Source organism: Tympanuchus pallidicinctus, unplaced genomic scaffold (genome assembly GCF_026119805.1).
Source record: "Tympanuchus pallidicinctus isolate F22 unplaced genomic scaffold, pur_lepc_1.0 scaffold1, whole genome shotgun sequence".
Taxonomy (NCBI): Eukaryota; Metazoa; Chordata; class Aves; order Galliformes; family Phasianidae; genus Tympanuchus; species Tympanuchus pallidicinctus.
This window is the reverse complement of record NW_026294618.1, coordinates 28,295,029-28,318,006: the sequence shown is the minus strand read 5'-3', so window position 1 is coordinate 28,318,006 and position 22,978 is coordinate 28,295,029. Positions and strand designations below refer to the sequence as shown.

Sequence of the window (22,978 nt, the reverse complement as noted above, 5' to 3'; positions counted from 1 at the left end):
CTTCTTGCTGGAGCTGATTGACAGAAAAAATACCTTTATCAAAAGCACGGTTCTTTGATGTGGCCACATAAAAAAACTGCTTTCAGCGCCTTCAGAAGGCGTAAGGAGTGCAAATTGATAAATGCTGTATTTTGATTATGTATGTATTTCAGTTAATGAGCTCTACTTATCGTATCTCTTTCAATTTTATTATACACTACTAACTAAGGTTTCAGAACTGTCGAATGCATATCTTTTTCCTTCTGCAGGCTGGGTTATTTTAGTTCCCGTTATTGTGTTATTTTCATGCTCTTCTCTGAATCTCTTTCTCTCTTTTGTTGTTATTCTCCTAATAATCTGATTCTGTCCTGTGTGTTCATCCATCCATCTGCAGAGGGATTCTGTATGTTCCTTTTCCTCCAGAAACAAATGTGTGAATTAATTCCTTCTCTGCGTCGGAGACTTAACTGAAAGGAATCTGGGGTTTTTAGCTTTTCTAAGGTGATACTCAGTCACAGATTTATTGTGGTTTGGGTTATACAATCTGTTTATTTCTTTAAATAATAAGCAGGAAAGTTTATTATGCCACTCTGAGGTAAGAAAGTTAACTTCTTCAGTATAGTTTCTGCGTTGTTATACTACCTAGGCAGTTAATGTTTATCTCCTGTAATGGAGAGAGAGCTATAATCAAAGGTAATATGTCACATTGAGCACATTTTAGGTTTTAAATGAGTGTACCAAAAGGACACTGTTTAAATAATTGTTGTTAAAAGCTATCTAACTTCTTGCAAACAGTCTTAATAACGAGAATTCTGTGATCTGAATTTCTGGAATTACAATAACTTCTGTTTATATGTGTGCTGCAGGTTCTTGGAAACTTGAGGAGCAATCTTCAGTCCCTGAAGAATGCAGTTCTCACCGGATGTGTGTATCCTACATTAAAGAGAACAGAAGCAGGATCAGCTGGTGTCCAGGAAGTAAGTTCTTGTTCTTTCTCCAGACTTGTTGCTGCTGAGGTACTTGTTGTTCCAAGATGTGTAATGCACAGTCATGATCCTTCACCTAGATGTGCTGGATTAAAAGCTGATGTTGATGAGGTCCAAGAAGATGCACTACATGTTGTTGATACTTCTACCAAATTCTAGTTTTAACATCTCTTTTCCAAATGTTTGAATGTCCTGCGTCTTGTTTTGGCTGCTTGTCTGCAACTGCTGCTTTCGCATTGCTGAGTGCAGGGGGAGCTTCTTTTGGCATTTCACAGTGAGTTCAAATGCAGTTGGAAGAAGCAGATTCATCAGCAACAGTTGGAGATACTCGTGCTGTATCTAACAGCTGTGAACTTGAGTTCATATAAATAATGTGTGTTAGTCCTGTCCTGTCAGAGACAGGAAGAGAAGGAATGATTTTTTTTTTCAGTATTTAATGGATATCTTAAGGTTTTTGACAGACAGATTTGAAAAATGTTTATTATGAAGCAAACTAAGAAAACAATTGTGAGTGAAATTATTTTGAAGTTTTATCTGGCTTTCTTTGAATTTGCATTTTTGTCTGTCGGTATTTCAGTGTTTATTCAAATAGGATTAAAAACTAATTTACCTGTCTGAATTTGCGGATCACCTCATCTGCATGGGAAGTGATGGATAAAAGGCACTATTTTTAAATTTGAACACAAACAGCACTTCCAAATTCTTGTTTCAGTTGGAGTTCTTTTTGTTGTTGTTGTTTGGGCTTTCTTTTCTCATTTTTCATCAATGATTCATTTCATCTTGCTTGGAAGTTTCAGGAGAGTTAAGGAAAAACAGCTGGATTTTTTTTGTTTTTGCTAGAGAATGCCTAGGGTTCCACTGGTGTGCACCTTTCTGCTTCTGTGATGTAAAGTGGAAAGATGTTGAAAAGTGTCTCTACCTATTACCGTGTTCCTTTCCTTTCCCTTTTTTTTTTTTTTTTTTTTTTTAAATATATATTTTAAATCCTCTGTTTGTTGAAAGCTTTATCAAAATCAGTGGTTATTGAATCCTACTAATTGGTGTTTGAGTCTCGGACGCTTTCAATTTAAACACTTGTTAAGGATATATGACTTCCTTCAAATGCAAGAAAAGTACAAATTAAATAGTGCCATAGAGATAGCTGATAGCATTCTCTTGCCTACCAGTCCATGCTGTGTGATAAAATGCCTCTCGGTTTCAGATTGACCTTGCCTTGACTTTCATACAGATATGATCTGTTTGATGTCTTTTAAAAGCTGAAAGGAATTCATACATGGAGTGACATTGCACATTGTTGCTGACATAATGTCCTTCATTTAATTCACTCAAAGTAGTAGGATTAGGTAGTATCTCTACTCCCTTCCCCTTTTAAGTTGTAGATACTAGATCAGTACATTTACAAATGAGAGGCTAATCTCTGTTTTATGACCAGCTGTAATTAAACTCAAATATTTTCATTCTGCAATTGCTGATTTGAATCCAGGAACTTTTTTTGTTTGCTTTTACAGTCCATGTAGATTGTCTTGCAAGGTGACTTCATATATTTCTTAACTGGCTTGTGACAAACAAGATGGAACTTGCCAGAGTAGGAGCTATTTTTTTGTTCTTTATTCAGAAATGTCATGATAGGAAATACACTTTCTTTCCTGTGTGCCCTCTGGGAGACCTCCCACAGGCCATCAGTACCTCCTCACGTGGGTAACTTTGTGGAGCTGAGCACCTCACTGATAATTTCATAGCTTTCCTTGGTCGCTCTGCAAGACAGAGAGTTGATCTTGTGCCTCTGGAGTGGTATATGGATGCCAAGTGCTAAGAATTCCTGGAATGTAGAGTTGTGCAGTACTGATAAAGTTTGCTTTGTTTCCTTAGTGACTTGATCCATTGAGAAAATGTGGTTCCCTAGGAAGCTTTAATAGCTCCACATTGGTATTGAATAAAGGGGAAGGCCCTAACATAATTCTGCTTGTTTTCACCTGCTGCCTCAAAGATTAATTTTCTTAGCCTAGGAATAGAAAATACAACCCTGAGTTTTGAAAGGGATTTATAGATATCCTTCACACTTATCAGTTTGAGTAAATACACCACAGGCTTCTGTGTCGCAAACAACTGTGGTCTTTTCATAACCTGCTAGGTTTACAGCGCAGTAATTTCATTTGGGGGCAAGAAAGTTTCAAAGAAAATCGCCTTCTAATTAGAGTGGTATAATCACCCTGTTTGCGTGCTGTGGTTTCATATGACTTCAGAAAAATAGTTGAGTGATTAATCTTTAATTTTACCCATCATTAACTTAATAAGGAAACTGAAGACAGGATGAAAAACAAACAGCAGAACTGTACAACTGAAGTGTTATTGTGCCAAATTCTTTTGGCTTCTTCGTTTGGTAAGAGATACCTTTCTGTGAACTACGTGAATTGTGGCAGCAACTGCTTACCTCAGATGATTTGTAGAATTCCTCAAACCTGTTTGAACTTTATTGAAGCCTTTGCAGAGCTTCCTCCCTCCTCCTCGCTATCCCCTCTGGGTTGCTTATTTTTTTTTTTCTTCTATGATTTTATTTGGAAGCAAATGTTGCATGAATTAACATCTAATATCTCAGAATTCCCTCGCATCCACTTTTCCTCAGGGAAGAAAGCCATCTCAAACACTGTAGTGAAACGTTCCTGAAGTGGGTTTGGTGCTATCTTAGCACCGTCTGCTGTCTTTAGTCGTTTCACTGATCAGTTAACTTACTCAGTAGTGCAGTTATGCAGTTTCTGCAAGAAGTGTGATAGGGTTGCTCTAATGTCTCAGAGAACGAAACAAATGCAACAATGGAAACAAGTTACTTTATTTCATACGTTTTTTTTTAATTCTTACCAGATGTAAAATAGCCAACATAATTCTCTAAATGTAATGCTTGAGCAGTAAGTACGCCTGTCTGCTTGAACATATTTCTCCGGAAGTCAGGCTTCCTTTATTTTGTTAGTAAATACTCATAAAACTACCCCATGCACCTCTGCATGTAACAACACAGCAACAGAAGTTGTGGCAATCTAAACTAACCTGCTTGGAGGCCTCTGCATGTTCATAGTGTAAAGTAAACAGCTGAGGAATGTGTATTGCTGTTGACAGTGAGCGACTGTAAACATCCTCGACTGGAAGCTGTGAAGCAGCAGATGGGGCTTTCAGTCGGATGTTTGCAGCTGCCAACTGCCACAGACGTCAAGAAATGTTTGACACCTAAAGCATGGTTGTCTGTTTAAAACTTCTATTCTATTTGGTTTATCACAGACATATGAGTTTAGGCCAAACCTTTCTACATATTATATGTGGTGCCTGTGTCTAGAAACCATCCAGTTTCTCGTAGGAGCTGTGAAAAAAAAACACCAAAAAAAACCCCAAAAAACTGAATATAAAGTAAAACAAGAAATAAATTAGGCTATATTTTTAACTACAAACTTTCAATTGTGTTTCCAGAAGCAAGTTGCCATGTAGCTTGCTTGGCTGTACATGTTGTTTGGCTTGGTTTCTAGGCTTTGCTGAAGATATGAGATTACAAGATTAGTACGCACATGCAGCCTCTCTGTAATAGTTCATTTAGAACTTGAAATCTGAAGCCTTGTAGGAAACAACCACTTACAGGGCTTTTGGAAGCTGGAAATACACCAATTACAGTGACATTGGGGAAAAAAAAAAAAAGACAATATTTTTTCCTGGAAGAGGCCAACCCTGAAAAATGATGGAGAGAATGTGGAAGCTTTTTTTGATTGGGTTTGTGTCTGACATGTATCACAGTTCCTCAGTCATTTGTGGTCCAGCAGTTCACCCTCTTCTCCCTTTTCCGTTTATTCACCTTCCCTCTTCCCCATTGCAAAAGTGTAGGCAATACTGAAGGCTGGTTCAGATGTTTCTAGAGGTCAGCTGAGATGATTTGAAGACTCCAGTCCTGCCAATCAGTTTTGTGTGTGGGTGGACTCCAGTAGTTAAATTTGATGCCAGAATTCTAGCTGGAGAGAACAGCTTGTGGGGTTGGGATGGTACTCTCCTGCCTTTGGTCTAACAATGACTGCTGTCATGTCAGAAAAAGAGCAGCAAGGCTATAGCACATAGCTGTGTCAAGCTGAAACTGAAAGCATTTGTTTGCTTTTGAAAGAAGATAGGCATCTTGTTGGTATGTGTTTTAAATGTCTACACCTTTGGTAGAGAGGGCTTTGTTGCCAACTTGTTATTTATTGTTCTCAGTATCCTTCTTTTTCAGATATGTCTGTGTCTATGTCTATATACTGGGCTTTATAATGTGTACTTTAACACATCCCTTACGTTTCATACAAGATACAGATAACCTAAGACTATCTGAACATGCTGATTTTTGTTCTTTAAATGAGCTATTGTCCTCTCAAGACTCTCATAAAATACTATTGACATGTCTACTTAAAGTTGTATGCAGAGGGTCAAGAAAACGTTCTCTGTTTGAGGGAACTTAGTTAATCCATGCTTTGTGTACTGCTTTTAGTGGAAGTTTGTGGACTTGCCATAAGTTCAGGTTCTATTGCATTTCAGTAGTGCTTGATGGCTCCTGCTAGGATTAGTACTGAACATCTTGTGTGCTTTGCCATCTCGACAAGGAATTACAGTCTAATTCAAGGCCAGCTATAAAAGTGGAAACTAGATAACGCAGATGGAGGACAAATGGGGAGAAGTGGAAAACCAGGGGGATAAAGGGAGCAGCTTATGTCATGACTATACAGAGTGGCTATCTGTGTGTAGGAGCTGGTGAGCTGTTTTCTGATTGGAAATAGAGAAGACAGAAGTGGCAGCTTCTTAGTCAGTTATATTGCCTATATATATCCTGAAAGAAGACAAGTTTGGTACCTAAAAGGAGTGTATAAACAGGAGGGGAGCCAGCTCTTTGAAAGGGTAGATAATAGCTGGGGAAATGGTTGTACGTTGAAGAAGGGAAGATGTAGGTTGGATATCAGGGGGAAGTTCTTTACGGAGAGAGTGGTGAGGTTGCCCAGAGAGGTTGTGGATGCCCCGTCCCTGGAAGTGTTCAAGGCCTGGATGGGGCCCTGGGCAGCCTGGTCTAGTATTAAATGGGGAAGTTGGTGGCCCTGCACGTGGTGGGGTGTTTCTGTTGACATCACAGAGCAGTAGTTGAGAGAGATGAATGAATGCTAAGTTCTTTGGTGGGTGCTTCAGCAGCATTTCTAGGTTTAAATCTATCTTTTTTGCTAACCCAGAGAATTTCCCAAGTGACCTTGTAATGAAATTCATGGAAGCAGGACACACTTGTGAAACACTATCCAGGCAGAGCATTCTTAACACTCTCGTCATCTGGAAAGCTCTTCTGTATATTTAAGGAAGAGGGTTGAGCAAGAGGAGAGAACTTGCATAGGCAGAGTAATATCAAAAGCATTTAGTATCTACTTTGAAGATTTACATATTGATAGTATTTGTGCTTTGGCAGGAAATTCTTTCAATACCCATTCTATTATTCTTCTTCCTGAATTACGTATTGTCTCAAAGTTCAGAATGTTTCCTCTTGGGGAAATGTAGAAGTACATTGGGACTGATTTCTTTAGCCTCTAATCTCATTGCATGCACATGAGGAGCTTTGTTCCAGAAAAACAGCTTCAGACAACTTGCCTTCTGCCTGCGACCTCTTAAAATCTGCTAGGATTAAGCTTCAAAGAATGTTAGAGTGGTGGTTCTTAATTTCTGTCTGCAGAGGAAAGCAGCCTATTGGTTTTATTTTACCCTCTATTCTGTTCATGAGGCCGTGCCCTGTACTGATAGAAGTTACTATCTCACTTGGAGAGAACTTGTTTTCAAGAGAAGAGATTTAAGTCCTCTTCATTCCCTTTTTGATTTAAAAGGTGCGTCCTTTAAAAAAGCTGCTTTGTTGTCTGAATTTATTTAAAAGCAGAGAGCAGCTCTTCTCTGAGTGTTTCAGAAGTCATGTCTGCCTTTGAGAAAGGAGGGAAGATGACAAAGTTTTTTTGTTTTTTGTTTGCTGTGTTTTTGTTTTTTGGTTTTTTTTTTTTTTTTAAATAAAAAACAACCACATCCATACATACTGTTTATGGAAATCATCTTGGAAATGATGGGACAGCTGTTGGAAAACGCACAATCCATCTGCCTACATATGCACTTGTTACAAAGAGAATACAGCTGATGATATGAATGGAAAGCTTTCAGTACTGAGCTGCTGTTCCTACTCAAGCCACATTTGAAACCATAAATTGTTCAAATATGCACTTTAACTCTTTGCTTGAAAAGTGAGTGTTTAACAGCCTCACTTCTTATGGAGCTTCTTTATTACTGGTAAGTGGAACAGACCTAGTACATTTGTGCTCAATGTGCTTCTTTTGTTTAAAGATACAGCAAGGCAAGATGAATTAATCCTGCCACGCTGTAAGAAATCTGAATTGGAAAGGATTACTTATAAGTTGAATTGAGTATATAACTTTTTTTCTCATAAGTAACGATTTATTGACCAAGATGCATGAAATCACTCCTTTTTATTTTTTGGTACTTATATATAATAAAACTTTGTGCAGACTGTTCTTTTTTTTTTTTTTTCCCCAAAAGCTTCATACAGTTGTTATGAAATAAATAAATGAACAAAGGATATGAGAAGGAAGGCACGTGCAGTGGAATACTGCTTTTCCAGATGATGCCTTGAGGCATTTTTTTTTTGTTAGCAATGCATGTAAATGTAACTTTTTATTTCACAATACTTCTCTTGATTTAATATGGATAACCAGCCTTTTGCCCCAGTTCAACCTTCCTGTCACTGGTGCTTGCTTTCTTTCCTGTCAGTAAGTTGGAGATGCTTTCAGTAACTTTTGTGTTATGTTGCTGCTGAAGGTTTTATTTTTTTCCACCTCCTTGTATGTCGTTTAATTAAATACATTCCTCCTCTGGTAATGCAGAGCGACACAAATGAGCTCCAGTGCTTCTGCCTAGCGAGGCAAGAATACCATTTGAAGTGAAGGATATTGCTCAGGAGTTTTTTGCTGTCTCTTCTGGGCATCCAGATGTACCTCAGTTGATAGCTGTTTTTTTCAGTGCTTACTTGTCCTTGGCTCCTTCTTTATTGCATTGTGTAAGGCTGAGAATTCCTTCTTGTCTCTACAAAATGCTTCACTGAGATCTTCTGTTGCTTTGCCTTCCTTGGTGGACTTGCCGCTATTCAGGAGATGCAACTTAACCTGTTTTCTTTTGTCTTCAAGATCCTCACAACCTATAGTCCCACATGGAATTGTCTTATGATGCTGTTTTCTATTACTGCCTTTAACTTCTTTTTTTCAAATTTCTCAAAGTGTTTTTTACTTGATTTCACAAATAAAAAGCTAAAAAGCTAATCAATCAACACCTTTATAACTGCTGCAATGTAGTAAAAGCCTTGCACTCTTCTGAAGGCTACAAGCTGTTAGGTATCTTCTTACAGTCATTTTTACATTACTTTTTTTCCGTTGCCTTCGTCACCACCTTTGTACTTTGAGAGGAGGGTAAATATTTCCGTATTGGATTGCTGAGTTTGCAGAGTTGATAGCTGCACTTCTGATGTGTGCTGCCTCTTCTGGGGAAACTGTTGACTTTCACCTGTGCAGAGTGGTAAATACTTTTTTCTTATCCTCAAGAAACCTTTTTGCCATTCAGCATAAGAATGTGTATATTGCTTGTTTATTTATATTTTTGTATTATACATATAATCTCAAAACTAGTTGTATTAACCAACTGTACAATATAAGGCTGATATAGTCTACTTTGTATTCTTTCATTTGTGTCTGTGTACAGATGTGCATGCATACGTGTACCAGCTAAGCTCAAAATAATATGATACGAATCAGAAGAGGGGAGAAGAGACCCGCAGGAGGCTGTGCAAATCACAGAATCACAGAATGGCCAGGGTTGGAAGGGACCTCAAGGATCATGAATCTCCAACTCCCCTGCCACATGCAGGGCCACCAACCTCCCCATTTAATGCTAAACCAGGCTGCCCAGAGCCCCATCCAACCTGGCCTTGAACACCTCCAAGGACGGGGCATCCACAACCTCTCTGGGCAGCCTGTTCCAGCATCTCACCACTCTCTGGGTAAAGAATTTCCCCCTGATGTCTGACGTAAATCTCCCCTCCCTCAACTTAAAACCATTTCCCCTCGTCCTACACATATCAACCCTTTCAAAGAGTTGATTCCCCTCCTGTTTGTAGGCTCCCTTTAGGTATTGAAAGGCTGCAATGAGGTCACCCCGCAGCCTTCTTTTCTCCAGGCTGAACAAGCTCCAGCTCCCTCAGCCTGTCCTCATAGGGGAGGTGCTCCAGTCCCCTGATCATCTTCATGGCTCTCCTCTGGACCCTCTCCAACAGCTCCCTGTCTTTTGTGTACTGTGGGCTCCACACTTGGATGCAGTATTCCAGATGGGGCTTTTTCCATCAGTTGCCTGAGTGGAAAGCAAAGCAGAACAATCAGCCCTGCATTCTAGAATTTCTTTAATATAATTAGTTTCAAGCACTGTAGCTGTTTTTATTTACAGCATTATTCCATGGAGTACGTGCTCATTTGAAACTCGTGCTTGACAATTAAAAAAAAAAAAAAAAAAAAAACCAAGAAACAAAAAACAACGAAACTCTCAATACAAGCAATGGAATATCTGGTATGTTTACATGAAGACCAAATGCTGCTGTTCATTTAGAGTAAGGATCTTATTAGTGTGCTGTCAATTTAATGTGTAGAGGCTAGAATGAACCTTGGAGTTGCTCTGTTTTGATTGCTGAAAGCTGTACAGTCTTAAAGTCTCTCTCTGAGATTCGTAGTGGTGATTAATACTATAACTACAAATGCTCATCATCAGCACACTGAAATGTTTTCAAAACATATGGAGGGGTTTGTAACAGCTTAACCTAAACAGCAGTGAAACAGATGAAAACCTACGCAAGATATATTTGCAACACTTCTTACTGTCTCTTTGAAACTGTACCTGCTGAGAAAGTCTTTTGAGCAAATAGTGATGTCCTTCAAGGGACTGCAGCCAGTAATTACAACTTCCGTGTAATGCAAGGGAGGCAATGGAAGGAAGATGGATTGTAAAGGTCTGGCCAGCTCTGCTGAGAGGAGTGGGGAAATGTATCGTACAGCAGGTAGCACAAACACTATCTTCTGAACGCCCTCAAAACTAGTGCTAGACCTCCTGCTCCCACAGCCTAGGACTGGGGGCTAATATGGGGTGTCTCCACTGGCCCTCTGAGGCTGGCACGAAGTCCTGCCTGATAAGCCATGCTAAACCTTCTTTAGCGCTTTCTGGAGCTGCTTGGCATGCACAGCAGCACCTTTCCAAGCATTTCCAGGCACAGGCCAGATGTGTTTGAAATGGACGCGTGTATCTGTAGGCCTTGTTACTCTGGGCCTGGGGCTCTAACACTGCAGGTGTGTTGTTTTCTGTTCTCTGCTGGCCTTGGAAATATATGGCAGCCATTTAGCAGGTCACGTAAGTACAGGTATCTGTGGATTGGTGAAAATAAAGAAGTGGCTTTTTTTATTTTCTGAGCAATTAAGCAGCTAAACAAATGGGAATTAAGTCTGAATATAAATGTGGTGCTGACTTACTAGGAAAAATGCAGGAAATGCAGTTTCTCTGTCCTACGGTGTTTGTGGTGTTATCTTAACATGTATATATTATATACATATATATTATTGTTCATGAAAGCTGGTAAGAAATACTTGTGGGAAGGGTTCACAGTGCTGAACCCTTCTACAGCTTTCTGCAGCTGTGGTGTAGTTGGTTATTTCTGAGCTGGACCACTTAGACTTAACTTAATGAAGAAGGAGAGGTACTTTCATGAGGCAATTTGTATGATTAATTTTAGATATGTATTTAGGAAAGGGGTGAAATTGTCCCCAGCTGCCATGCTTATTCTTTATCTCTGATAGTATCACTGTAGGATAACTAGCTCAGATGTGGGTATCTTGGCTTAGGAGTCTGTATGTGGTCAGATGAAAGCAATCTTTTGCTCTTAAAGGAGGATATTTGAAAGGTAGGAAACTTTGAACCACACATGGTGAGAGATGAAATGTGAATAGGAAGAAGTGGAATGCTTTGGAAGAGCCCACAAAAATCTTACTAGTTGCTGGAGAATCAAAAAGCAAGGGAAATAAAGATAAAAAAAACGAGGCTGAGAATAGAGATAGAAACTGCTATTAAAAATACAGTCTTTTCTTTCCTCCTACCACCAGAAATCCCTAAATAGATAGCTGACAGCATTTATTTCATGAATATAAATTAGCAGGTAATTAAGCATTGTATAAAAATAGTAAGAAAATTACATAAGTGGAAAGAGGACAGCTGGACAGTTAAAGTAAGTAAGAATTTATTAGTAAAAAAATAGCTTTAATCCTGGTGCTCTGTGACCAGGTAAAAGTCAGGGAGCAGTGCTGAGAGACAAAAATACTTGATAGATTTGTCAGGTGTGTGCCTGAAAAGCCACATGATGGACAGATTAATGTTGATGTAATTTATTATTTTTTCACATAGCAAGTTAGGAGGATGCTCAACCACAGCTTTTAAAATATGACTTAAATTAGAATATGCAAGGAATTTGTATCAGTGAGCTAGAGGAGATCAACATGAGAAACTCTGTGAAATGCTAATCTAAAATTGAGTACTCCAGATCACAGATTGAAACTAGTTTGTGTCAATGCTTAACTGTTTAAGTAGAGTGTGTAACTGCTTTATAGGTTGTCAGCGTGATCGGCATTTTGGTCAAAACTATAGAAATAGGGTTTAGATCAAAGCAGGTAAGTATAGCAGGTGATTGTGAAATTCCAGGAGATTGAGATCACCTACCATGTTGTCTTTTTATTATACTTCTTTTGAAATCAGGCAGATTTAGAGATGTCATAAATATTAGCCTCTGTGTTGTAATTCAAAGTATTTGATTTAGCAACGCTAACATCTTGATGGAAAAAAATTGAAATAGTGAGAAGTGTAGAAACCATGTATCAGTGGGATTAAAAATTGCTCAACAGATTTAAAACTGTAACTGTCAGTGGAGTATTATCATTGTGTGGAATGTTTCCCAGGAAAGGAGAGAGCTAGACATTGTTTTTTTTTGTTTTTTTTTTTTTTAAGAGATGTATCTTAATGATCTCTTATGGCATTTTTGTTGATTTTTATTAGTTTTGTTTTTGTTTTTTTGCTGTTTAGTTTAGTTGTCTTTTTTTTTTTTTGAGGGGAGGCGAGGGGGGAGGGAGGAGGGTGAGGAAGACTTGGAGGTATTGTTTGTTTAGTAGTTGGTTTACCTGGAGGAGACCAGAGGTATTCTTGTTAGCTTGCAGATGAGCTAATATTGGGAAGGTATAATGAAGATGGAAAAAGATCATGTAACAGGTTATGTGTATCTCCTGGAAGCAAGCTGGTAACATTCGTCTTGCATGCAGCCGAAATATGTGTATATTTAGAAATGAGAGAGCTAGAATGAACTTAGACTTTATTTCTGTTTTGAAAAATGCTATGCAGGCGTCTACTAGATAGTGGGGTGACGTTCTAACGTTAGAATGTGCTTTTTAAGATCAGGGAGAGAACTAGGTTGTGTTCTGCTTCCAAGATGACTTTAGATCCTGTTATAACATAGAAGAGGAAAATGACATTGTGCAACCTTGAGTATTATTGTGTACTTTTCTCCCATATGCTGTGAGAATAGTTGGATCATGACTGGACTTAGTGTGTAGTTTATGTGTTGGAAAGGAGAAGATTGCTGGTGTAGATTGCAAGGTAGTGTGCAGTGTTAGTAGTTAGCAGAATAGAGGGAGATGTAAAAAAGGAATGTTTTGGTCAGCAAAGAAGGTAAAACTATGTAAAGGAAAACTGAAAACGCTCAATCAGGCAAAAACACAGGCAAAACGGTGCCAAAAACTTGAAAATGGATGCTGTAGATAGTGCTTTTGAAATATTCAGGTTTTTTTTCCTCAGGATTTTGAGTTGAGCATTGTTCTGTCAGGCAGAATGTTACCACTGTACCTCTGAAGCATCTGATCAAAAGTGTTTTTTGCATGCTTGAGTGACAAGGCAGAAATAGGGTATTGACCAAGGCTCTGGGGAGTGGCGGTGGGGATAATGGTTTCAAGAGAATGGCCTTTAACTGAAAGTGTCCTGAAGGAGTGTAACTTAATTTTTTTAGTAGACTTTAATGTCTTTTGAAAATCAGATCCTTAGGATATGTGTCCTATAAAGTGTAGTTGTGGTCTTTGATTTCTAAAGAGGATATTCAGAGTCGTCTTACAGCTTGCATTGGATGGTATTTTTGAAAGGCATAAGATTTGGCTATATTAAAAATAGATACTAGAAATATTATTTGAGGGCTCATAAAGTTGTCTGGTCTCACAACTCAAGTAGCTGAGCTGTAGATTACTTCTAGTGCATCAAAACACAACACGATTATGAGCTGAGGTTAATAGATCAAATTCCTAAGTCAAACTGTCCGATTCTTCTTTTAAGTATTTTTCCAGCTCTTTAAAGTTAGCCAGATTCTCTACAGTAACAAATTTTTCTACTTCTCCGAGCTTACTGAACAAGTAAATAAGTACAGCAAAACCCAAATGCAATTTGGCAAGCCAGAATATCGTTGGAAATGCTTGCCAAAATTGCCTTGGCAAAAACTCTCCTCTGTTTTCAGTAGATTTGAAATGAAATCAGACAAGATCTTGATTCTCTCTTCATGGAAGCCTAGTGATTGTCTTAAATATTGCTACTACTGGGTGAATTGTGTGCAGAGAATGTAGCTGTAGAAATGCTGGATGCTGGTTTCTTTGCACCCCATCCTAGTCTTTGAACTATGAGAACTGGGTTACAGCTACAAAAGTGGGATCATTCATGTGCTTGTTAAATATATGGGAAAGAACAGCCACAGTGCTTGTAAACACATTTATGAGACAGTACTTTCTTCACTGCTTGGAAGTCTTGTTGTTAAAAAGTCTGGCCTTGGTGAAGATCTGAATGTAGTCAGAGGAGCTTCTGGATTAACAGCCAGGAGATGAATCATCTTCTCTTGAAAACAAATCCCAGGAGATGAAAGAACCAAAGAATAATGCAAAGTCTGTGTTAATAACAGCCAATGTTTGTTTTTTCTTCAACTTTCCTGGAGCACTGATGCTAGCGCAGTACGGATGAGATGCTACCGATCAGTTTCAGCAGTTTGCTTGTCATATAGTGCAAATGGATGGGGGCACTGATTAAATTTCCCAGGTATTTGTTGTGTTATTAAACTTAAGACAACTGGAAAATGGCATTGGGTTGTTCAAACACAATTTGTTGTGTGTGTTGTTCAAACAACAAACAGGTAAAGGAAGGTGGTAACAGATGATGGCAAAAAATAGAGGTAAGGATGGGAAGGGAGTAAATTGCAATGCAAAGAGTGTATTTAAAAAACAAATCTGCCGTGGACTTTGAAATCTATTTTAGATCCTATTGATTCTTCTATTTATTAATTTTGTATTCTTGACTTGGCACAAAGTACAATATGCAGGCTGCAGCAAGGCATTGGTGTGGCCGATGTGATGGGTAAGATGGGTACTCTTCAAAAGCATTCTATGTACAAGATTCAAATGCCAAAAATTAGGCGGCATCTCCCTCTGGAGGTCTTTGAAAGCATCTCTGTGCAGGAAAATTGGTACTTATTTTAGAAATATGGCATTATTAAGCACTAAACCTTGGAATTGTCCTGGATACTGTAGTGACTTTGTCATCGTCCTGCATGTTCAGTAAAAGCAGTATATATGGCAAAGTCAGCCTGGTCACTGGCTGAATAGGAGAACTAACCCAGTCCGTAAGCATAGCTTTTAAGCACCACACTAAAGAAAAATTGATTAAGGAAATTGATGTAGCAAGCTGTGTTAGAAGCTTTTGGCCAACAGGTTGTAGTCTGATCATTTGGCGTAGTGAATAATGAATCTAGTCATAGTACATGTGGCTGCTTCTTCAGATGACTGGATCCTAAAGAAGTGTCTGCAAAGGCCAAAATTGATTGAAATTTACTGGATGTTTAAAAAAAACACCCCACTAGTGAATAGACTGCTGTATAAGTAGTAATTGTCAGTTGACAAGAATGAGGGATACGTTCCACTCATATTCCACAGAGTGATGCAAAAAGTGAACGGAGTAAGTTTTCTCCTGTTGCACATAATTTCTCCTGTCTGTCATATGATCCATGTGGATGTGTTTCTCAAGATCAAGGCAGGACATGTGGGAGCTCTGTAAAGTTGCAGACGCTGTGTTTGTCCTCTGCCACCTGACAACCTAAAGACAGGAAGCTGAACGGTTTCAGTTTCGAGATGGATCAAGTGGAGCATATTGGAAGCCTGTAAACAAGACGACTGATCTCCTCTCTTGTTTTTTCCCCTTACATCTGCACCCATAGCGACTGTTAATGCTGAGCAATTTCTGTGGAAGAAGGAAACTTGTGAAGAAGCCTTGTTCTTTTGTATCGTAAAGATGTATCACATGAACATATCTTGTGCTGGCTTGGAAAGTTGGATGTTTCATGCATGGAAGACACTAATTGCAGATACCAGCTTAGTTAAAAGATTTTTTTCCTTTTCCTTATCAGTGCATAGAGTTGAAAATGTTATTGTAAAGGATCTGTAAACTTCTACTGAAAATTACGTGCAGATTTTCTGGTCTGAGGATTTCTTCTCCTCAACTGGAAGTGGTGCAAGTTTTCCACATCTTGGTTAAATGGAAGGGAGTTGGTAGCTCTAAGAAAGGATAACGTAACCGTCCCTGTACGGAATCTGAATAATTAAGATTTGGAATGGAAAACATTTTATCCCTTGATATTTTGCTGTTGTTTTTTGTGAGGATGATGCAACCTCAAAAAATCATATCTTTTGTCAGTATGGCCAGTTTAAAATTATTTTGACCCCAATATAGCAAGCAGAACTGTGTTGGGGATGGGGGAGAAGAAGAGACAATTGTTTCTCTTTAGGATGGACACAAAAAGCTGTATTGTAATTGTGTTTAAAAAAAAAAAAAAAAAAAGTATGGAAAGCATCTTTCTAGCAGTAGTGTCAGCTGGACCCAGATCTAATCCTATGTGCTACTTTTTTATGTGGTCCTATGTGTTATTTTATATTGCCAGCTGTGTGAGACTGTGCTTGCGTGGTGGGTCTTAAGCTCACATATTGCTGTCTGGGTATCACCTTCAGCTTCAGAAGAGCTGTTGTCTTTCTCCTCTCAACTTCTGTACTTAAGTAAGTGTACCCATTCATTTCAGTTAAAATAGTTTTAAAGTGTTGATGGGGAAGTGCTTTAAGTCCCTCTGACTTGGCACTTGCTGTCTGATGTCTTGGACATAGGTGCCTGCACTGCATCGTATGTTGTCAGTGCTTTTCTGGTGGAAGGAAGCTTTCTAAACCAGGCTGTGCTTGGTAGGTGTATTGAGTTACAAGACAGTTATACACAGAGATGTTTTCTTCTCAATGAAAGCTGTAGAAAAAGCAATTGCTGCTAACTGCATCTGCAGATGTCTATTTCTGATGCTGGTAGAGTATCTTTACACTCAGGGATTAATAAGACTTGTACAGTTCAACTTCTAAGTTCTTCAGCTTTCTAAAGATGTTGCATGGTGGCAGCAGATCCATTCTGTTATGTGAAGTATGTGAGTGGAAACATGCCAAAAACTGCTTTGTAAACTAAATTAGGGTTGTGATATGCTTCGTATATTAAGAAATAGTTTGCATTGAATTCCAATTGCTTACTGTAAGAATGTCTGAAGGTATAAATAGTGTGGATTTCATTGTAAGCAGTAAATCAACTTTCTGACTTAGTTACAGTTTGCCAACGTTTTGCCTTTTGTTGCTATCATTTTTATTTTGGAACCGTTATTCTGCTCTTAGGAGAGAACTGTCCACTGGTGGAAGTTCCTCTGAGCTGACCCATAGAGTAACTGACCTTCCACTAATGCAGTAATTTTTCTGGGTTAGTATACATTATGTTGGTTTTTTTAACTGTGATCTATTTCAACTCTTGTTTCCAGTCACTTCAAAATTAATAAAATGTATTTATTTTGGAAAACAATTTATATGCTTTCAAATTCAGTCTGAGAAATTATATTGCTGCAGTAAATGTTGCTGAATTTAAACACTCTACTTCCTAAAGAATCTGAAGATGTCTGATGTAAAACTGAATGTCATCTAATCTTGTGTTTCAAACTTGTCATTTAAAAACTGAGGATTTTATTGTTTTTAGAAATGAAAATCTGAACTTAATTTAACTTTTAACCTCATGCAGTTCCTCGTGCAGTTGACATGACTGCCGTGTTGGTGGGAGGTATTGTGTTGCTGGGCTCTCAAGCAATTTTCTGGCACTGGAATGGGCAACACTAGGACAGATTTTATATTTTGAAGAGGTCATATATGTTATGCTTCTTAAATGTGGGTTTTGATCTCTGTGGAATGGCTAGCAGTGATGGCAGAATTGGTTCTGAAGGTCTTCTGCAGCGGCTTCAGTGCAGCTTGGGTTGTGAGTGGACAAGTGTTGGCAGCTGCAACTTAAAGAGAAGAGTATTTCTAGCTAGAAATGTATGGTAGTATAGGCAAGGAAATAAACACCATTGCTTGTTTGTCTCATCACAAGGCAAATACAGGCTCTCTGGTTATTTTGTGTAACTTCCAAGCAAGCAGCCTGCATGGCCCTGCTGTCATTCCTCTCTTTGGTTTTGTTTTTAGTGCACAGGCTAAAATTGGGATGTTGCTGAACCCTGTCTGACAAGCCAGTTGTTCAGATAAGACCCATAGATTTGCAGAGCTGGTCAAAAATATCTCCGAAAAGGAAGTGCCCGAGCTGCTTACATCCCTTTCTTCTCCCTTTAATACTTGGCAGGCTTTCACTTAGCTTGGTCAGGAAATGAATATGGTGTGGTAGTTGGAGAGGTCACTTCCATCGAGCAATCTGAAATACTAGCTGCCTGCTCTCATCTTGGGCCAGGAAGGCCGTAGGCAGGACCGCAGGCAGTCACTGGAGTTCTTCTATGTTTAATTTTTTTTCCTTTGGTACTTCTGAGATTTCCTGGTGCTTGGAAAGGCAAGTTAAGCTTCTTTCCACTGTTGGGTGGCTGGATCTAGAAGGGATTTCTTGCAAGTTACTTTTTTCTGAGAAGTAGCCTGCTGATTTTACAAGCGAAAAGCTGGGCTCTGGAGGTGAGTGGCAACAGTCCAGGTTGATAAAGTGAATCACAACCCAGAGCAGGGAAACAGGACGCAATTTAGCAGTCTTGGGGGGGAGAGAAGAGGGGGGAAGGAGGTGTGGATTTTAATTTTTTTTAAAGTATTACTATTTAAAAAAAAATTTTTCTACTACCGGATTGTATGTTTATGAAAATTCTTATGCCAGAGCCTGCCTTTGTCTGTTCTTACCTTCTGCTGCTGACCCTTGAGTTTCTGCCTTCCTGCTGCTTGAATGCAGGGTAGGTATCCTCATCTCTCTGGCACTGCTTTGCCTCCTTCTTCCTGTCAGCTGTGACTGTCACTGGCCCTCAGCTGGGCTGTGGAATTGGAAGAAAGGAAGAAACAAGAATGACTGTGGTGCCCTTTTCTGCCTCCTTGTTTCATACTGTCAGTTGACTGTATGATGTTAAAAGTTGGATTTGTGGGCTAATGGCATGCTGAAGGCACCTTCCTGGTTCTTTCCCGAGTTAGTAACTAAGAGACTGAAAACACTTCAATTACCAAGTGGAATGGTTTTTCAAAAGTTATAATTCACTTGAACTTTGTGAAGCTTGAAGTTTATATTTATACATCCTACTCTTGGATTATAGTTGTCTGCATTTATTTGTTTAAGTATGGGGTACAGCATGTACTATTTTTGGTGATTGCTGTATTGTTCCACTTCCTTAAAATAAATGAAATGAAAATAGAATAATATTTAGCAGTATGTCAAGCAGGGAGAGGTCAATGACAGTCATACTCAATTAGCAAAGTATATACATGAAGAATTATAAAGGACAGAATCTTTCTGAATACTTCAGCTACTGCTGCCTCCAGATTGCCCAGCCTTTGTGGAAATATCATTTCAGTGTTTTTTAATAATAGTAAAAAACAACCAAAAACCCACAGCATTCCTTTATTTTATGTGAGCAGTGTGTAAGTTGGGCGGCAAGAGAAGGAGAGGAGGAGATTGAAATAGAAAGCTGTTGCTAAATTGGTACCTTTCAGTTCCTTTGTTCAGCATAAGATTTACTTTAACCACAGTAAGATAGATGTGGTTTTTAAAGAAGCCACTGCTTGAAATAACTAAAAATGTACTAGCATTTGACTAATGCGTAATTTACTACTATTTCATTGGAATATTTTTTTGGGGTCAGACTTTTTTGTTACGCAGCATCAGAAAATGTCCTATCTGTGGCAGTGCTGTTTGTGTAAACACCACCCCAGGGCTGGCTGCAGGACTGTGTTTGTTCAGAGTTAGTTGGGAGACTCCCTTCCAGCAGAGGAAATGGGCTGTACTGTATGAGCTCTTGCTGGAGATTGTTCACATCCACAGAAGCCGTATCCTCTGCAGGAAAAGAGAACTTGGACTCTTGCCACAATCTGTCCGTGATGTTAATGAGTGGGAGAAGCCATGTGTTCATTGCTGCAGCAGCAGTTATCTGCTAATTCAGGGAAGGAGTGAGAAAACAAAATGGGGTTGGGATGAAATTCAAATGTGACACTTAATCCTACTCTAATTGCACATGGAGTGATGAGTGTTGTGTTACAGGACATGGGGTGAAGGAAGCTGTTGAATGTACCTGAAATCTGTACATCAGGAAGAATCAGATCAAATGGGATCTGGATCCAAGCCTCATCACAAATATATTGTTTGCCAAACAGAAATCTCAGTTGAGTTTCTGTAAAACCGAAGCCCTGCTTGTTTTCATCTCACAGCAACTGTTGTTTAATAAAGATGAGCAACTTGATCTCCTTTGGTTGCTGACATACCATAGTGATGAGCCTCACTGAAATACTAGTAAAGAAGTTTGAAATATACTACCCATTTAGGAGAAACACAGAGTAAGTCCAGGTGAGTTTTGCTGCAGTCTTTCTGCTGGGGTAGTGCGTTTAAATCCTTTTCTCCATGTAAAGATTGCAGCTTCAAGTAATACCTATTACTGTGCTTAGTTTTCTTTGGCCTCCCTACTCAGGCAGCCCAAGCCTAAGAGATGTTCTGTTTTTAGTGACTAGTTAAGGGATTGTATAGGTGATCAGTTTGGTGTTAAATGTGACTGCAGCATATAGTCTGGATGTCCAGTGATTGCTGTGAGCTGCCTACTGCAGGTCTGGATTGCAGCAGCAGGGATGAAACAGGGCTGAGGCATGGGCCTAGCTCACAGCCATGCCAGCTCGCTGCCCTAATCCTCTTGCAGAGGGCTCTTAGTTGTAAGTTGCCCTTCTGTTGGGATGCAATTGAGGAAAAGCACAAATGCAGTTTTATAGAAACTTTATGTGGTAGAGGCTGACACTATGTGATAACTGGAGGTAGAGAGGACTAATTAATAAGGTGGAAAGGTGAGTGCAGGCCTCGATCAGCCCAGACCATGGCAGTAGCTGCTGTTTGATTGAACTGAGAGGGTAGAACTATAAAAGCATATATAGGGCTGGCTTCTCAGGCTGTTTTTTTCTGGCAGGAGCTCTCAGAATGTGTTAGCCATAGCAAGGTTTTGTCTTTCCTTAATTTAGTGAATATTGTGGTAAAGTGGAATTTGGGAGAGACTCTGGGTAGAAGATCCAGACTGCAGGGAGCAGTTGAGAAGGCTGCCATTTAGTTTTTATGCATAACGCATGTGCTAGGCTGGATGGCTGGCTGCATCTGTGTAGCTGGAAGTACTGATGATGCATTTAAGTTGGTAGGCCTGTTTTCTATGATCAGAAATGAAGAGATTTCTTCTGTAAGAAGTTCCTGTGTACAGAAGGGTGTGGGTATGGAATAGAGACAGTTTTGTGTTCAACAACAGAGGCAATTGTTTTTAATGGCAAAGTATGTTACCCAGAGACTAGGTAAAGGATCTCCACATTAAAAATCAATGGAAGGTCTTCTGGTAAGGGAAAAAATAATAAAAAGAGAGCTATGTCTGAGTTGTCACAAGGGATGACTGAACTCAAAATGCATGGGTTGGAACAGTGCAGATATCGTCAGACTGTAGCAAGAACCCCATTAACTAACCTGAAGGTTTATCATGGAAGTGGAAGAGCGGAACTGGATGCAACTACTGTGCTTACAGGTAAAATGCAAATCTGGGAAGTGAATGAAGAGGTGAGGAGACCAAAGTATTTAAGGGGGAAAATATCTAATGTGTGAAAACTGTGCTAATGACAACTGCATACTTTCCCATAAAATTTGCTTGTGAATTCTTCAAAAAAGGGAGGTAATAAAAAATAAACCAAAGAATTGGTTTTACGTGGTTACCAAACTGTTAGTAATAGAAAATGTTCACTGTGGTTGTTTTTGGTGGTGTTTTTTTTTTTTTTTTTTTTTTTTTTTTTTTCCCAGCTCTTGCACTTATTAGCATCATTTATGGGGTCATTTTCTTGCCCAGCTGGTGTTTTTCAAGCCTTGTGCTAAACCTTGTTCCTGGGTTTTGTGGATCTACTCGTCCGCATAAAAATGGCAACATTTCACATTGGCAATATCCCTTTCTCAAAAGCATCTTTATCTAGAACTTTTTTCAGTAGAGGAAAAAAATGCATCCATCATACTCCATCTGCTCTGTCATGCAAATAGTGCCTTGTCACTACTGAAAGGCCAGCCTGTCTCAAAGCCTCACAGATTGAATGCCATTTGCTGCAGTTTATTCAATAGCAGAGCTGGCTGCCTTGTGGGTGGAGGGAAATGTTAGAGGCTAGCTGAGCATGGTTTGGGTAGTGTAGAGAAAGACACCTTTGCTCAAAGGGGAACTTCTACTTTAAAGGTAAAATCTAAGTGCAACTTAATTTCTTTAAAAGCTGTATAAATAGCCTGTAGGTTCCTTTCTATCCAAATTTTGCTGCTGCACAAGCTGAAAATCCTTTTTACTATCGTAAAACTTTGATTTGTAGAGATGTGAGACCTTTGAGGGACGAGGGCCAGCTATTCTGTTTCTGGCACAGCGTGCAGGCTGGCTGTTGGGTCATGCGCTCTTTGTGCTGGCAGTGCTCTCAATATTTGTGTGACTGGAACAGCTCTTGTCATATGGGCATTTCAAACACTGAACGGGCAAGCAGCACCAATGCTTTTGGGGGTGTTCTTTGCACGTTTTTATTTAATGGAGGATGTGGGGGGGATGACTTAGAGAAGAACAAGTGTTTACATGTAGAGAATTTGAGGGAGAGAGGTTAACACAGAGAAACTATGAGCCTGGAGGGTCTTTGTTACAGTTAGAGCCAAGACTAGTAAATTAAATATTCCCGTTTAGAGAGTATACATAAATTACCTCTTGTTTTAACCTGACAAAGGCTTGCAGTTTTGTGGAACAAAATAGGAATTGTGCAAAGGTTTGCTGATGAAACTCAAAAGCAAGGTGAAACTTGCTTGTAGGTTTTATATTTAATTAAGCATTTAGTCAGGTTTGCAACAGAACTTGCTTCCCTTCTTGAGTTCATGATCAGACTCCTCAGAGAGAAACCTCTGTGACTACAGAGCTCATCTTAATCAGGGCGAGGTTCCAAAGCTTAGTTATAGGCATGAGAATAGAGGCATTCTTTCTTCAAACCTAATTTTGATACCATGTCAAATGATTTGGGAGCTTTCTTTGAAGCGATTTACTTCAAATTCATTTGCCACCCCACTTCTAGACAAGCCCTTCACCTTCCCAAGGAATTATGAGGTAAATCTTTCAGGATGCTATGCCTCTGAATTTTATTCCTCCTTTCCTTACTGATGTCTAAATTGCACCGCATCTGTATTAAGAAAACTGCTTTCAAAACAGCCTTTCTGTATCTGTGTTCTGCAGCTCTTACAGCTTCGTTCAGTTTATGAAGTCATACAAAGGAAAGGAGGAAGGTAGACTTAAAACTTGAATTTGA

At 39.2% G+C, this 22,978-nt stretch overlaps 1 long non-coding RNA gene across 9 annotated transcripts in view; it reads left to right on the top strand.

Moving 5' to 3' along the window:
- The window catches only part of LOC128082356 (uncharacterized), a 62,204-nt gene that overhangs the window by 6,802 nt on the left and 32,424 nt on the right, over positions 1 to 22,978 (top strand). For all 9 annotated transcript variants that reach the window (XR_008207637.1, XR_008207634.1, XR_008207639.1 and 6 more), the window contains exon 2: positions 846 to 956. This is a non-coding gene — a long non-coding RNA (uncharacterized LOC128082356). The remainder of the gene's footprint in view (positions 1 to 845; positions 957 to 22,978) is intronic.